Source organism: Cervus elaphus, chromosome 5 (assembly GCF_910594005.1).
Source record: "Cervus elaphus chromosome 5, mCerEla1.1, whole genome shotgun sequence".
NCBI classification, from domain to species: domain Eukaryota; kingdom Metazoa; phylum Chordata; class Mammalia; order Artiodactyla; family Cervidae; genus Cervus; species Cervus elaphus.
This window is the reverse complement of record NC_057819.1, coordinates 83,693,304-83,708,171: the sequence shown is the minus strand read 5'-3', so window position 1 is coordinate 83,708,171 and position 14,868 is coordinate 83,693,304. Positions and strand designations below refer to the sequence as shown.

At 35.7% G+C, this 14,868-nt stretch overlaps 1 protein-coding gene and 1 pseudogene across 5 annotated transcripts in view; one reads left to right on the top strand and one right to left on the bottom strand.

Annotated features, from left to right (window-relative positions):
- Positions 1-14,868, bottom strand: part of VMP1 (vacuole membrane protein 1) — a 121,921-nt gene that overhangs the window by 48,725 nt on the left and 58,328 nt on the right. The gene's annotated exons all lie outside the window — the stretch shown is intronic.
- LOC122694302 lies at positions 5,526-6,261 on the top strand (annotated as a pseudogene).

The window sequence follows — 14,868 nt, the reverse complement described above, 5'->3', positions numbered from 1 at the left end:
GACTATTCACTGGAAGGATTGATGCTGAAGCTGAAGCTCCAATACTTTGTGTGAAGAGGTGACTCACTGGAAAAGATCCTGATGCTGGGAAAGACTGAAGGAAAAAGGAAAAGGGGGTGGCAGAGGATGAGATGGTTAGATGGCATCAGTGGACTCAATGGATATGAATTTGAGCAAACTCTGGGAGATAGTGAAGAACAGAGAAGACTGGCGTACTGCAGTCCATGGCGTCGCAAAGAATCAGACCTGACTTAGTTACTGAACAACAGTAACGTAGTCCAAGTTACTAGCAGTAAAACTGGCCAGTATCTGCTGCTTTCTTTTCCTCTCTCTATCCCTGCTTAGATTTCTGTTGAAAAGAAACTGTATGGTGATTTTTAGGAAGGCAGGCGGGCAGGCAGGCATCCACTCCTATCAGTGCCTGCTGGCCTCTATTTGAAATAACAATGAACAGTCGCCCAAGAAGAACAACAGGGCTCTAGACATTCAGGGAAAATGTCTGAGTATGCAAGATTTATTAGAAATGACACATTACACAAGTAATGCATTTTTCTTTTCTTCTCTTTTTCCTGTCTGAAGCCAGTATCTCCTCATGTGATCTCCTCATGTCTCACCAGAAAGGGTATTTACCAAATCTTATTTGATGCTAGAGAGGGAAAAATCACCCTCTATTTTTAGCATTTATAATTGATTGTATTTTGGTTGCAAGTAACTAATAAATAACTTTTATTTCCAGATTCAAACTGGAATTTAAAAAACAAAAATCATATGACAATCTGCTGTGTATGTAAGAACAAGAATATGAGTCTGTGAATGAAAAAGAAAAAAGTAAAAATGGTTGAGATGAACTTAAACATGCAAAGCTATGAAAACCAGGTCAGTACAGAATTTACAAAGCTGTCAGGGACAGGAAATTTAAAGACTGAAAACAAAGGATAAACATAAATGGGATCATCACCATGATGAAAATGGAAACAGTAGGATTCTTTCCTAAGACAGAACCAATCATCCCACTAAACAAGTTTATAAATGGTCCTGGAAAAAGGAACAGAGCTTAAGTTCCCAATCTATAATTGAAATTAGAATTTTACGGTAGGAAGTGCCAAAATCATGGCAATAAACTTGAGGAGGAGGAAACATGGCAGGTAGGTTTCAAAGCAGACAACAGTAGGATAACATATTTATGGATTATTTACATACAAAATGATGGATTATGAAAGTTTTAAGTTATGAACAAAGGAAAGGGAACTGAGAGTGGTCTCCCAAGTAAATAGTTTATTAAAGTAAACAATTTATTTTAAAAATTAGCAAAATGCATTGCCAAACAGTTCTGCAGTTGTAGAAATCTGAAAATACACAAATATATTAACAGTAAAAAATCATGTGCAGCTCTGACAACTTCATGTTAGAAAAGATATAAAAGAATTAGATAAAGATACCTCAGGGAATTAAAATGATCAAAGAGTTTTGGGGATATTAGATACAAAAAATAAACAATTATTTTCTCTAGAAAGGCTGAAAAGGTAACTGACATTTCTAAGTTATGAAAAAAGGATGAAAATTTATGAAAAGAGGAAAAGGGAAGTGTTTTTTTTAAAAAAACTTACAATACTAGAATGAGGGTGGCACCCTTTATAACTTGAAAGAGGGAAATTTAAAACAAACTAACAGAAGCACAGACTTAAATAACAGCCTATAAACTTACTGATATCTTTACCTCAAGAAGTAGTAAAAATATAAGTTTTTGTAAGTTTTGATAAATTATTGGATGAAGACCCTTATCAGGGAATGTGGATAAGCAAGTCTATATAGTACATGCCTACTTTTGAGGGGAGAAATGAATTAATGACCATGCCCACGTCCACATAACTCTAGTTTAAGAGCAGGATAGTCATGGTGTTACATTATAAGGCCCAAGACAGGAAAATGGGAAGAACACTCTACCAAGAAAAATTTCCTTAAATACTCAGCAAGAGAGAACTACAGATCTATTATGATAAACCAAGAACCTTGACCAATTAGAAACAAAAACACCTTTTGAAATAGGAAATGAGCAGTCCATGTCTTGAATTGACTCTGATCTTAGGCCAGAACCCCTAGGAGCATTCAGCAGATACAACAGAGGGTGGGTTTGTATTTAGTGTATTACTGATTTGCAAACCCATGAGCAAAAGCACAATATACATGAAGTCCCTCGGTCCAAGTTTCAATGAAAAGGGCCTTTCTAAAGGCACTTTACAAAAGGTCTTTGAAATACAAACCTGAATAAAAGCTTTAAATTAGTTTAACAAAGGTAACCTAACGCCTGTTCACTGCTTGTCCCCCCACCCCATATCTGTAAACAGGTGTGCAAATGAGAAGAACAAAGCAGACATATAACAAAATTATATTTTTCTCCAGTGTTTAAAGCAAACTAACAAGAAAAATCTTAAACATTACTCATCATACTTTGAAAATGACTGTGTTAACCTCTATTTTCATTTTTAAATAATCTAATTTCAACTAGAATTGCCTGATCTTCAAAACAAATGTTTCTCTTCGAGAATATAAACAATTTTAAACTTCCATTATTCTGTAGTAGTCTTTCCTGAGAGAAATAATTAGCTCAAAATTTTCTATCATGTTCTTTTCCCTAAATTGATTTTGTTACCAAAAAAGGGTAAGCAGAATAAAAATGATTTTTAGGAGGTTTAATTTAAATGTGTTTATTAAATTTATCTTTAAAATAAAAGTCTGCCCAAAATGAAGTGATTAAATACAGAAATGAACGGGTAAAAACAAACGGATTTAGGAATGCACAATGAGCAGACAGGTTTCCCAGTGGCCATTCATTCGGCAGTTTGTGTCAAACTGCAACTCTCTTTCCTGTTAATACCACTCTAAGAATGGGTTAAAGAAACAGAAGAGTCAGAAAAGCAAGAAAGATCGAAAGTCTGGGAGTGGAATGGAGAGAGAAGAATTCAAAATAAAGTGAAACCTTCCCAAGAAAGTAAATAAAATGAGGCATTAAGAATTCCACCATAACTATGCTACATGTGCTTAAAAACTACAACTACATAACTATTTTAAGTGCTACCTTTTCTTGTTGAACCAAATGTAAGTGACCTTTATGTACCAAAAGCTAACTGTGCTAGTAGTTGCAATATCCTGCAACAGAATCCTTCAAAAGAGACCACTTGGAATTGCTTAATCTTGATGGTACTTAGTGGTAAAATCATGAGCCAGTTCTGAAAGAAGATCTAGCAGGCCTGCCTTTTCATAAACTTAACGTTGTTGGGTGTGGTTGGTTGATTCTGAAAAGAGAAACTACAATAAGCCTTGGTAGCTTTGACACAGCCTTTAAATGATAAAATAAATGGGTTTAACATGTGTCTCTAATGTTTATTATGGTAAAGTTGATCAGTTTAACCCTTTGCAAACAAGCAAGGGATCTTGAAAGCAGGAAACTTTTCTGTGGAACTCCTGACGCAACACAAACCATAGCAGTTACTGCAAAGCTTAATGCAAACCCTCCCGAGTCCACGTTGACAAATTCTTCAACAAGCCCTGTGGTTACAGGGAAGCTGGTTTCACTCTGACTCACTCCTACTCAAACAGTTTACTGGAAATGAAGGGGAGGGGGAATTTTCAGAGAAGTCATGTGATGGCCAGACAAACCACAGCCAGTAAAGGTTCAACAGAGTCAAAAACAGGTCCCAGCAACAACCGACACCCCGAGTGTTCAACTGGCACAAAATTATATGAAAATGAGTCCTGTTGGGTTTCTGATCATCCACACCATGAAGTCTCTCATAAATCTCTGTACATATTATAAAAGAACAGATACTTTACAGAGGGAAGAACCAGCAGGCATTGACATGGTCTGTGCAACTACAAACACTTCATAGGAAAACGTGCTTAACAAAAAAACGGCATCAAAGGAATGTTAAGGCACTTCAGTGAGTGTGTAAATAATCATTATTAAATGCTTTCCCATTGTCTCTAACCTCAAATGATCAAACATATATTCTATCATTAGCAAAAAAAAGTAAAATTAAAAACCCTTTAAAAAAAAAAAAAAAAAAAAAAAAAACCCTTTAATTACCACCTTGTGCTTTGAGAGGATGTTAACTGACTACACTATACTCAGTATCTTGTAATGACCTACAATGGAAAAGAATCTAAAAAAGTATATGTACACACACACACACACACACACAACTAAATCACTTTGCTGTACACTGAAACACTGTAACTCAACTATACTTCAGTATAAAAAAAAGATATTACTCAGTATTTAAAAAAAGAATATTACAACTGGTGAGCTTTTTTGGTTCTTAAGTTATGTGTTTTCACTAAATAAAATAATGTAAATAACCTGAAATTTCTGAATAGGATATAGATTTTATTAAGTCAAAAAAGGGTATTTTTAGCCTCAAATATAGTTAATACACACTAGTAAAAGATATCAATATTTAAACTTAACTTGGGGACTTAGTTTCAATAAATCAGACTAAGTGTAAGTGGCAAGTATTAATTAATTTAAATACTGCTGTCTTAAACAGAAACTAAGGAAAGCTTCTGTTTAAAATAAAATCAAATCCAGAAATTACAAAACAGCTTTTGAGGAACTACTTAATCTAAGGTGATGTAGACTCACGAATTATACCCAATAAAAAGACAAGCTAACCATGATAAATATGGAGGGGAATACTGTATTCTTTTAAAGATGAAGTTCTAAGAAATTTAAATTTCTTATTTCTAACTCACTTCTCAATTTTCTACAGTGACAGGAGTAATAAGAAGCGGTAACTTTCACTGTCAGCAACTTAATATCTTGAGAAAAAGAATCCAAGTAGCTAGGTCACTTGGACAGATGTCATTTAGGAAAGCAAACTTGTTCAAACCACGTTCTTCTAAGTAAATATGAACAACATTCCCACCCTATTGTGTAAGTTTTAAACACAGAAATACCACAATCACCCCCATGTTCCCATTCCCCATTACTTCAATAACCCTGACAGACCTAACCTTTTAGGGTACATGAAGCAAGTAAGTTACTTTATCTTTTTCTAAAACTCTTTTATTCCAAATGTCTTTAATTTTTCTTTCCTTTGGTTATGCAGCTTATAGAATAAACAAGTCACCACAATAGCCTTCATTTTTTTCCCTAAAGCACAGAACTTTACAAGCTTTGTTTTACTAAATGTGAATTAAAAATTATGTCATTTAACTTAATGATGTCTACTATATCATCTTCAACTCTTGCTTTCTGATGACTTTTTTTTGGCTGCACCACAGACAAATTCATGACCCCCTGCGGTGGAAGTGTGGAATCTTTGGACCACCAGGGAAGTCCTCAGATAAAATTTTTTTTAAATGAAACATTCTTTAAATTCTATAGTGCTTTGTAATCAGATGATTATTAAACTCAAAGATGGAAAACAAATCTTTTTTATGTAAGAGGATTTCTGTGTTGAAAAATATTTTATATTTTATTCTGTGGTGGAGTAAGACTAAATGTTCCCCTTTGGCTGAGCAGCAACATGGCAGTCTGCAAGAACAAGCACCTTACAAAAGGTAGCAAAAAGGGAGACTAGTGGTTGATCCATGTTCTAAGAAAAACTGGAATAATGTCAAAGCACCAACTATGTCCAATATAAAAATGTTGGAAAAAGTGGTCATGAGAACTTAAGGAACCAAAATTGCATTGGACAACAAGGGTCATGTTACTGAATTGAGTTTAGCTAATCTGCAGAATGATGAAGCTGCATTTAGAAAATTCAAGCTAATTACTGAGGATGTTTAGAGCAAAAATTGGTTAATTTTCATAGCACGGGTCCTGCTTGTGACAAAATGTGTCCCATGGTCAAAAAAAAAATGGGAGCCCATGAATAAAGTTCATGTTGATGTCAAGACTACCGATGGTAATGAGCTTCATCTATGCTTTGTTGGTTTTACTAAAAAGCACAAAAACCAGATTTGGAAAACCTCACACTCAGCACCGACGGATCTGCCAAAACCAGAGGATGACTTGCAAGAACTTGTCAATACTGACTCCAGACAGCTTTGGAAAAGACATGGAAAATGCTTGCCAATCTATTTATCTGCTCTATGATGTCTTTGTTAGAAAAGTAAAAATGCTTTTTTCCCAAGTTTGAATTGAGAAAACTCATGTTTCATGATGAAGGTAGTAATTTTGGAAAAGTGGCTGGGAAAGAGACAGGGGCTAAAGTTGAACAAGCTGATGGATATCAGTTACCAGTCTAGAAATCTGTATAAAATTCAGACTTGTAAGAGTGACAATAAAAAATCTTATTTGTGATGCTAATAAAAAAAGTATGAATATTAAATGAATATGTTTCATCTAATTGTACATTTTCTCTCTTAACTGATATTTCTAGTTCAGTCAAAGAATCTACCACTTGAGTAGTACGTGCAAGACCATGCAGGTGCTGCCAAAAATACACACTTCTTTTGTGGTCTCCTCTCATGGAGTTTATAAGCTCCTGGGTAAGAAGAGAAAAGACTAAAAGTAGTTCTAAAAGAAGGCTGAAAGTGACATAAGAAAGATATAGCAAGAGATGATTTCCAGGGAATGGGAAGATTTTTTTTTTTTTTTTAAAACATGTGCCCTCTTCCAGGTGGATAATGCTGCTAATTGTACCGTTCAGGGAGAAAATTCACAACTTTGGGCTGATCCAGGAAACGCTGGCCTGGATAGCTATGCAGCAATATGTGACTGAGCTAAGGATCACCCCATTTCTCAGAATCCTGAGGCCTTCTTATCAGTCAGGTCAGACTACAACCTGAATGGGAAGATTATTGAGCAGCAAAGTTTCACGACCAGAGGTATTTTTCAGAAAATTATTTTTGCTGCTTTATTTGGAAATAGATTGGGGAAAACAGAGCTGGAAGAGGAGATCTATTAGAGAGTCACTAGAAATGTTCAGGGGAAAGGTGATAAACGCATGAACCAGCAGCAGTAAGGGAAAAGAGAGGACAGATTTGAAGATACTGTGGCAATAAGTAGAATCAACAGGCTTTGAACGATACTGGACATGGGAGGTGAGGGTGGCATCAGAAGACTTAGATTTTGACTCCAAGTGATTATGAGGATGGTGATATCATTAACAGAACAAAGGAGAAAAATCATAAAGAGAATAATTAAACCTTGCATGAAATAGTTCACAAGGCACATAAACAGCTCTCTAGACCTAACTTTCATAAATGATGCTAGAATTGTTCAAGGTCATAGGAAGCTACATTCATTCATGTCTACCTCCCACAGACATCTAGTAAAAACATGATAGGAAGCCAAGGGCAAAAGGAAGTCAGCTTAGTGGAAAAACACTGTCTAATCTCACTCTTGGGTCACAAAAATAAAGTAGGTACCATAAAGAATCAGAATTTAAATAAATGCATTAATAATCTTTTTCCTGCCCCAGATACCTATAGAACAAAATCCAACCATCAGTCAAAACTGGAATTTAAGTAAATACTTAGCTTTAAAATTGTTACCTAGAAACAATTTCCTAGTAAAAGCATATACATCCTTTAACAGAGCTGGAGAACACACGTAAAGCAATGACAGCCAAGGTTTTTTTTCATACTTCCTGCTGATAAACTTAATTCTACCAAAGGGCTTTACCTTCAAAAATAAAAAACACATTTCCCACCTCATTTCATTTTACTTAATTTGCTATTTTACCTGATTTGCTACTCTAGCTACAGTTGATCCAACTTTTTAGTATTTTATTGACCTTGTCAAGTTGGGGGTTTTACAGAAGACCATCTATGAAGAAATTCCAGCACCAAAGTCAGATAAACTTTTGGATCTTTATGAAACTGATTACTATAAAAACTTTCAAATCCCAATCGATGAACTATAGCTAAAAAGATGTTAGGATTATAGATTACCAAATAAAAATCTAGTATCTTTTTATATACCATTAACAACTATCTACAAAAATATAATATTCAATTTATAACAACAAAACCTAAGAGAAAACTATCATGTTAAAATCACTGGGAAAACAGTGTCAGAACAATACACAAATAGGTAATGACTTGAAAAAGAGAAATTTAGGTTCCTGTATTATATGATAGGTAAAAATACTTTAATACATAAAAGATTTAAAAGTAAAAGAATAAAACCATAAAAGGACTAAAAGGAAATGCACCGGAATATCATAATCATAAGGGTTCAGGAAGGTAATTTTAGGCCTAACTCCAAAAGGAAACATCTAAGGTAATGGAATAAAGATAAAAATGTAAACTTCTTTATCTAAAAAGCAAAATATGGTAAAACACACAATAAACAATATGGAAAAATTACTGGCAGCATATGACAAAAAGAATCACCTTAAAAATGTCAATCAATAGGAAAATGAAAAATACACTAAATACAAAAAAAAAAAAGGTAAACTAATCAGTTAGACAAAGGTGTTTTTTTTCTTTTTTTGTTTTTCTGTAGTTTCAAAATTTTATACAATAAACATACTTTGCAGTCAAAAAGAAAATTATTAAAAAAAAACAAAGATGTGGAAAATAAGTTGATGACACTGAAAAATGTTCACAATATTTTTATATTAAAAACAAGTCAAAATAATAGATAGAATATGATTCACCTACAAATATTTACAAGAAAAAGAAGGAAGGATGAAAAGATACTTTGAAAGTATACAAATATCAATTTTCTACAATAAGTTGTATATAATCACTTTGTAATAAGAACACAATTTTAAAAATCAGCATTAAAGGTATTATGATATATATGTTGAAAAAGAACCTAAGACTAATACATATCATATGATTTTAGTTTTTATTAAAAAAAAGTTATCCATACAAAGAAAATAGTCTAGAGTATGGTGGTTATTATCCTACTTTGGGGAGTAGGTGTGTGTGGGTTTGCACTTTTTATTTTTAATACTTCTGGAATGTGTCAATCTATAAGCCTTGACACAATATGAAAATATGCAAACCTGGAAATAATAACAGAAGTAATGAGCTTAAGACAACTTTGTTACTAAAAACATAAAAAATGTTTGCAACATCACTGATTAAGAAATAAAGTGACAAAACTGTCGTAAATTTATTTGCATATTGAAAATAAAAAACAAACACAAGGATGTATTCCAAAAGTGTATCAAAACAACTGAAGTATCTTACTTGGATACAGTAATATTCCACAGTGTTAAGTGTGAACAAACAAAAACAAAAACCTTATATCTGACAAACTTATTTTACAAAACTCTTCTGTGACTCATGAATTAAAACATTACTACTCTCAGCCAATTTAAAATGTGGAAAACTGGCAACAACCCCCACCCCAACTATTCCTTCACCCACAAAATAAATAAAAGTTGGGATTCCCTCCTGGCTCAGTGGTAAAGAATTCACCTACCAATGTAGGAGACCCGGGTTTGATCCCTGATCTGGGAAGATCCCACATGTCGCGGGGCAGCTGAGCCCATGCACCCCCAAGTACTGAGCCTGTGTTCAAGAGCCCAGGAGCTGCAACTACGAAAGCCCTTGCACCCTAGAGCCTGTGCTCAGCAACGAGAGAGGCCACGGGCATGAGAAGCTTCTTGCCACAACTGGAGAGTAGACCCCACTTTACACAACAAGAGAAAAACCTGTGCAGCAATGCAGACCCAGCACAGACACAAATAAATAAACAAATAAGCATTTAAAAAAAAGTTAAAAACCTCATAAAACCCCTTATCTAAACCTGGCAAGAAGTATGTAGGGATAGATACACCTATACACTGAAACCTATACTAAAAGTCACAAAACGGATGGATACCGGTAAAAAAGGCAATTAAAGGAAATAAAAGAAAAATCAAATGTAGCAGGAAGAAAAAAAATTTTAATAAATTCTTCATTTTTTGTTGCATTAACCTGGATGAAAATGTTGCTATGTTGGCTTACAGTAAACAAAGCGCTAATCTCAAAGTCAGAAAATTGGTTTGAGTATTGGCTCTGAGATTCCTGAGTGTTTCCTATTCAAATCGGGCAAAACATTTTCTGCATCATGGCTGTCTTGAGGCACTTCATTCAAGTGTCTTATAGATAGATTCTTATGAAATTAATGGAAAGAAAATTGATAGGGAAGATGACAAAATTGTTAGGGATGAGTTACTTTTATCACACTATTTTACTTATTATTTCTAGCTTACATATGTTAACTATGTATGGGATGTTAACTATAGTTAACTAGACGTTAACTATAATTCGGGATATAAATTTTAAATAAAATGTTCATAAAGAGTATATAATTTCTGATGCTGTACAGTCGCTAAATTTTGTCTGACTCTTTGTGACCCCATGGACTGCACGACGCCAGGCTCCTCTGTCTTCCATTATCTCTGGGAGCTTGCTCAAATTTCTCACTAAAGAACATGAGTGAATATATTAAGAACATGAAACAGAAGTATATATTTTGTTTACTTGAGTTTTTAATACAAGCAAGTATGAAATTAGGGAATAAGAAATACATAGTATACCCTAAAATAGTGATGCTAATTATTGGCTTTATAGGACAAAAACAGTTAAACCTCATGCCCATCAGAACTGTTGTGTACAACTCAAAACAAAGTAGAATTAGAGAAGATCTATTCTAAAGTAATCAAAAATAATTATGGTCATAAGAGATGTAGGAAAAAGATTACGATGCTAATGGTAGATAAAGATGTAGAGTCTTCAAGATGCAAAAGTCTTTAACAGCTCAAATTATATGAATAAGATGAAGCATGATTTACTTCATCAAATTCTAGAAGATGTGAGTTTTTGGAAGTTGAGCTCTTAGATGGTAACAAATTTACAGAATGCATTATTTACAACCCAAGTATCAAAAAAATGTGAAGAATGAAATGACTTATCCAGCTTATGTTCTACTCAATGCAGGGAGTTGCTATGCAGTGATCCATAAAGGTATCACATAGAGTGAGACAAGGAACTCATTCTTTTTGGAAATAGCAATACCATTTGTACACAATTAAAACTCACAAGAATTTTTAAAATTGAGCCAATGTGAAAAAAAAAAATTGAGCCAATGTGGGCCTCAATAAGCTTTCACTGGCTAATTGTAAGATGAAGCTTTACAGTTTCTCACATGAGTATATCCTCCTGCCACAGGAGAGACGACTTTTTGTTATCCGACAGGCTCATCACTTCCCTCTTTCTAGGAAACATGTCTAAATTCCTTTTCTACAATTGCTCATATTATATGATGTCAAGATCAATTATCACCTCATTCTCCCTCCTAGAGAAATTCTAGTTTGTCCAGTAAGCTTTCTATGTCAAGACGACCAAATAAGACCTTTGCCCCGGTGGGAGGTTAAAGACAACTGCAAATTCTTTGCTTACTCCTCGAATTGAGAGGTGGGTCTAATTTCCCTTTCTGAATCTGCACTGGCTTTAGTGACCCACTTTGCACCAACACAATGTGGCAAAGTGACTAGGATTCCCAAGGTTATGTCACAAGAAAATCTGCATCTTTCACAACACTCGCCAGAACTCAGGTGCCATGACGTGAGGAAATCCAAGAAGCCCCATGGAGAATAACTTGAGGTCCTAAACCAAATGTCCAACTGAACTCCAAACCAACAGCCAGAATCAACTTACCAGTTATATAAGTAAACCATCTTGGAAGCAGATACTTTAACTGATAGTCAAGCTATTGCTTGACTGTAAGCACAGCTTACAGTCAAATTGCACAGCTGTAAGCAATATAAGCTATTCTTGTTTCAAATCACTAAATACTGGGGTGGTTTGTATACTCAGCAATAGATAACTGGAGCACCTTTTATCTCAATAATAACTCCAAACAGAAACACTGAACTCTGTCTTTGATGAAACTAGCATTAATTAATTAAGACGGGGCAGATGGGAAGAAAATATTGTATCTGAGAGCTTGCAGTGAAAGACAGGGAAAAGAAGCAAAGTGATTTGTATCAATACTACAGAACTCCACAATGGATCAGCATCAGAACTGCAGAAGAAACGAGGACAGGGCTGAAAACAAGGAGACTGTATAAACAGTACTTAGCACTGTGAGACACCTTCCTGCCCTAGTCCTAAAGAACACATCAACTGTAGTCCCTAAACAAAGAAAACCAAAGCTTCTAGACTCAGGACCTGTTTGTGCAGGCACAGTCAGACTTACCACAAAGTAGGTTAAGTGAAAGTCTACTAAGTAAATGAAGACTTCTAACCTGCCTTCATAGCTTAGCTTTAGAATGTCAGCAGCAAGGTTTATAATCCCTAGGCAAGAAAATAGAGAAGACCCATCACTAGAAAAACTGAACTATCCCAAAGGAAAGATGGATAGGAACTGATACACAGAGGTTCCAATAAACCAGGTGGCCTGCCACTCCTGTACCTTGCCTCAACATACAAAGTTCCCATTCAGCTTTATGTACTTTATTTTTATATATAATATAAATAGAAAAAGAAGGCTCACCAGGCTTTGGGGAAAGCTTCCAATAGGAAACAGAACAGACAAAGGGAAAAAAAAAATGCCCAGCGTACTGAAAACTTGAAGAAACTAAATATCTTCAAAAAGATAAGCCATTTTGGGGGAAGTATAATACAAATTGCTTTTTGAAAATAAATATATGACAATGGAAAAACATTTTAATATTAGATTATAGAAGAAAAGTTGAAGAAATTGGATACAAAGTCAAATGAGATAAATATTAGGAGGAAAATTATAAAGAAAAATTAAAGATAGGCTATAGATCCCAATATCAAAAAATAATTCCAGAAAGTAAGAGTAGAGACTAAAGATGGTAAATTGACACACAAAAAATACAAGAAAGTTTCCCAAAACTAGAGGACACAAGGCTGACAAGTTTCCTGAGTGCCTAGCTGAATAAATTTTAAAAAGACCATAACTCAGACTTCCCTAGAGGCCCAGTGGTTGGGAGTATGCAGGTCAATGCAGGGGACACAGGTTTGATCCCTGGTCTGGGAAGATTCCACATGCCTCGGGGCAACTAAAGCCCATGCACCACAGCAACTGAGTCGCTGAGCTGCAACTACTGACGGCTGCATGCCCTACGGCCTGGGCTCTGCAACGAGAGGCCTGTGCAAAACCAGAAAAGCCCAGGTACAGCAATGAACACCCAGCCCAGCCAAAAAATAAAAGAATAATAAAACCCGAGTTCTGATTAAAAAAAAAAAAAAAAAAAAGACCCCTATCTCAGATAACGAATCTAAAAGCTTCTAGAGAAAAAACCAAAACGACCAAAAAGACTAACTAGAGAGGGCTCAGCATGGCATTGGGCTTCCCTGGTAGATTCGGCGGTAAAGAATTCTCCTCAATGCAGGAGACCCAGGTTTGATCCCTGGGTCAGGAAGGTCCCCTGGAGAAGGAAATGGTAACCCACTCCAGTATTTTTGCCTGGGAAATCCCACGGACAGAGGAGCTGGTACAGACCATGAGGTCCCAAAAGAGTTGGACAAGACTTAGCAACTAAACAACAAAATCAAAAAAGGGGAAGATAAGGGATCCAAATCAGGAGAAGAACAGTAGTGCAGAGGGTTTTTGAAATTTAAAAAAACCCCACCAAATACAGACTGGAGTAGGAGCATGCAGGAATCCAGAGAGATGACCCCAAGAAAAAAACAGAGTTGATAAATTAATTTGTGTTACCAAGTGGAAAGTGATGCTGAGAAGTGTTTCACAAAACTGGTAGAAAGAAGAGACTGAAGAAACTATAGAAGTGAAAAAAATGATTTGACTTCAACTTGCTGATTTTATATAGATAAAAAGGTTTTGGTATGTTAAATGACATCTAATTAGTGTCACAAAGGACAGAGGTATCAGTTACCACAAATGGGGATACTCAACCATCTATGGACATCATTTCAGTAAATGGAATTTACTAGCGATGCTGCCATTCTGAGTTCTGGTTCCAGCTTTACTTCTAAGCATGTAAAATTAGGGAAGTTAACGACTTCTACGACCAGTGTGTTCTCTCGGAAAACTTCTGTTAGCCTTTGTCCTGCTTCAATTTGTACTCCAAGGTCAAACTTGCCTGTTACTCAAGGATCTCTTGACTTTCTACTTTTGCATTCCAGTCCCCTATGATGAAAAGGACATCTTTTTTTGGTGTTGGTTCTAGAAGGTCTTGTAGGTCTTCATAGAACTATTCAGCTTCTTCCTCATTAGCGGTTGGGGCATAGCTTGGATTACTGTGATGTTGAATGGTTTGCCTTGGAAACAAACGGAATCATTCTGTCGTTTTTGAGACTGCATCCAACTACTCCATTTTGGACTCTTGTTGACTATGAGGGCTCCATTTCTTCTAAGGGATTCGTGCCCACAGCAGCAGATAAAATGGTCATCTGAATTAAATCTGCCCATTTCCGTCCATTTTAGTTCACTGATCCCTAAAATGTCAATGTTCACTCATCATCTCCTGCTTGACCATGTCCAATTTACCTTGATTCATGGACCTAACATTCCAGCTTCCTATGCAATACTGTTGTTTAAATCACTGGACTTTACTTTCACCACCAGACATATCCACAACTGGAGAAGGGGGTGACAGAGAAGGAGATGGTTGGGTGGCACCACTGACTCAACAGATACAAATCTGAGCAAACTCAGGGAGACAGTGAAGGACAGGGGAGCCTGGCATGCTGCAATTCATGACACCACAAAGAGCTGGACACGATTTAGTGACTGAACAACAACAACAAACCATTTCTAGATCTGCAGCTTTCTACAAAGCTGCCTCATGAAGTTTTGCCTCATCAGCCATTTTCACCTGACCTCTCAGCAACTGACTACCGCTTCTTCAAGCATTTCAACAACATCTGCAGGGAAATGCTTTCATGACCGGCAGGAGGCAGAAAATGCTTTCCAAGAGTTCGCTG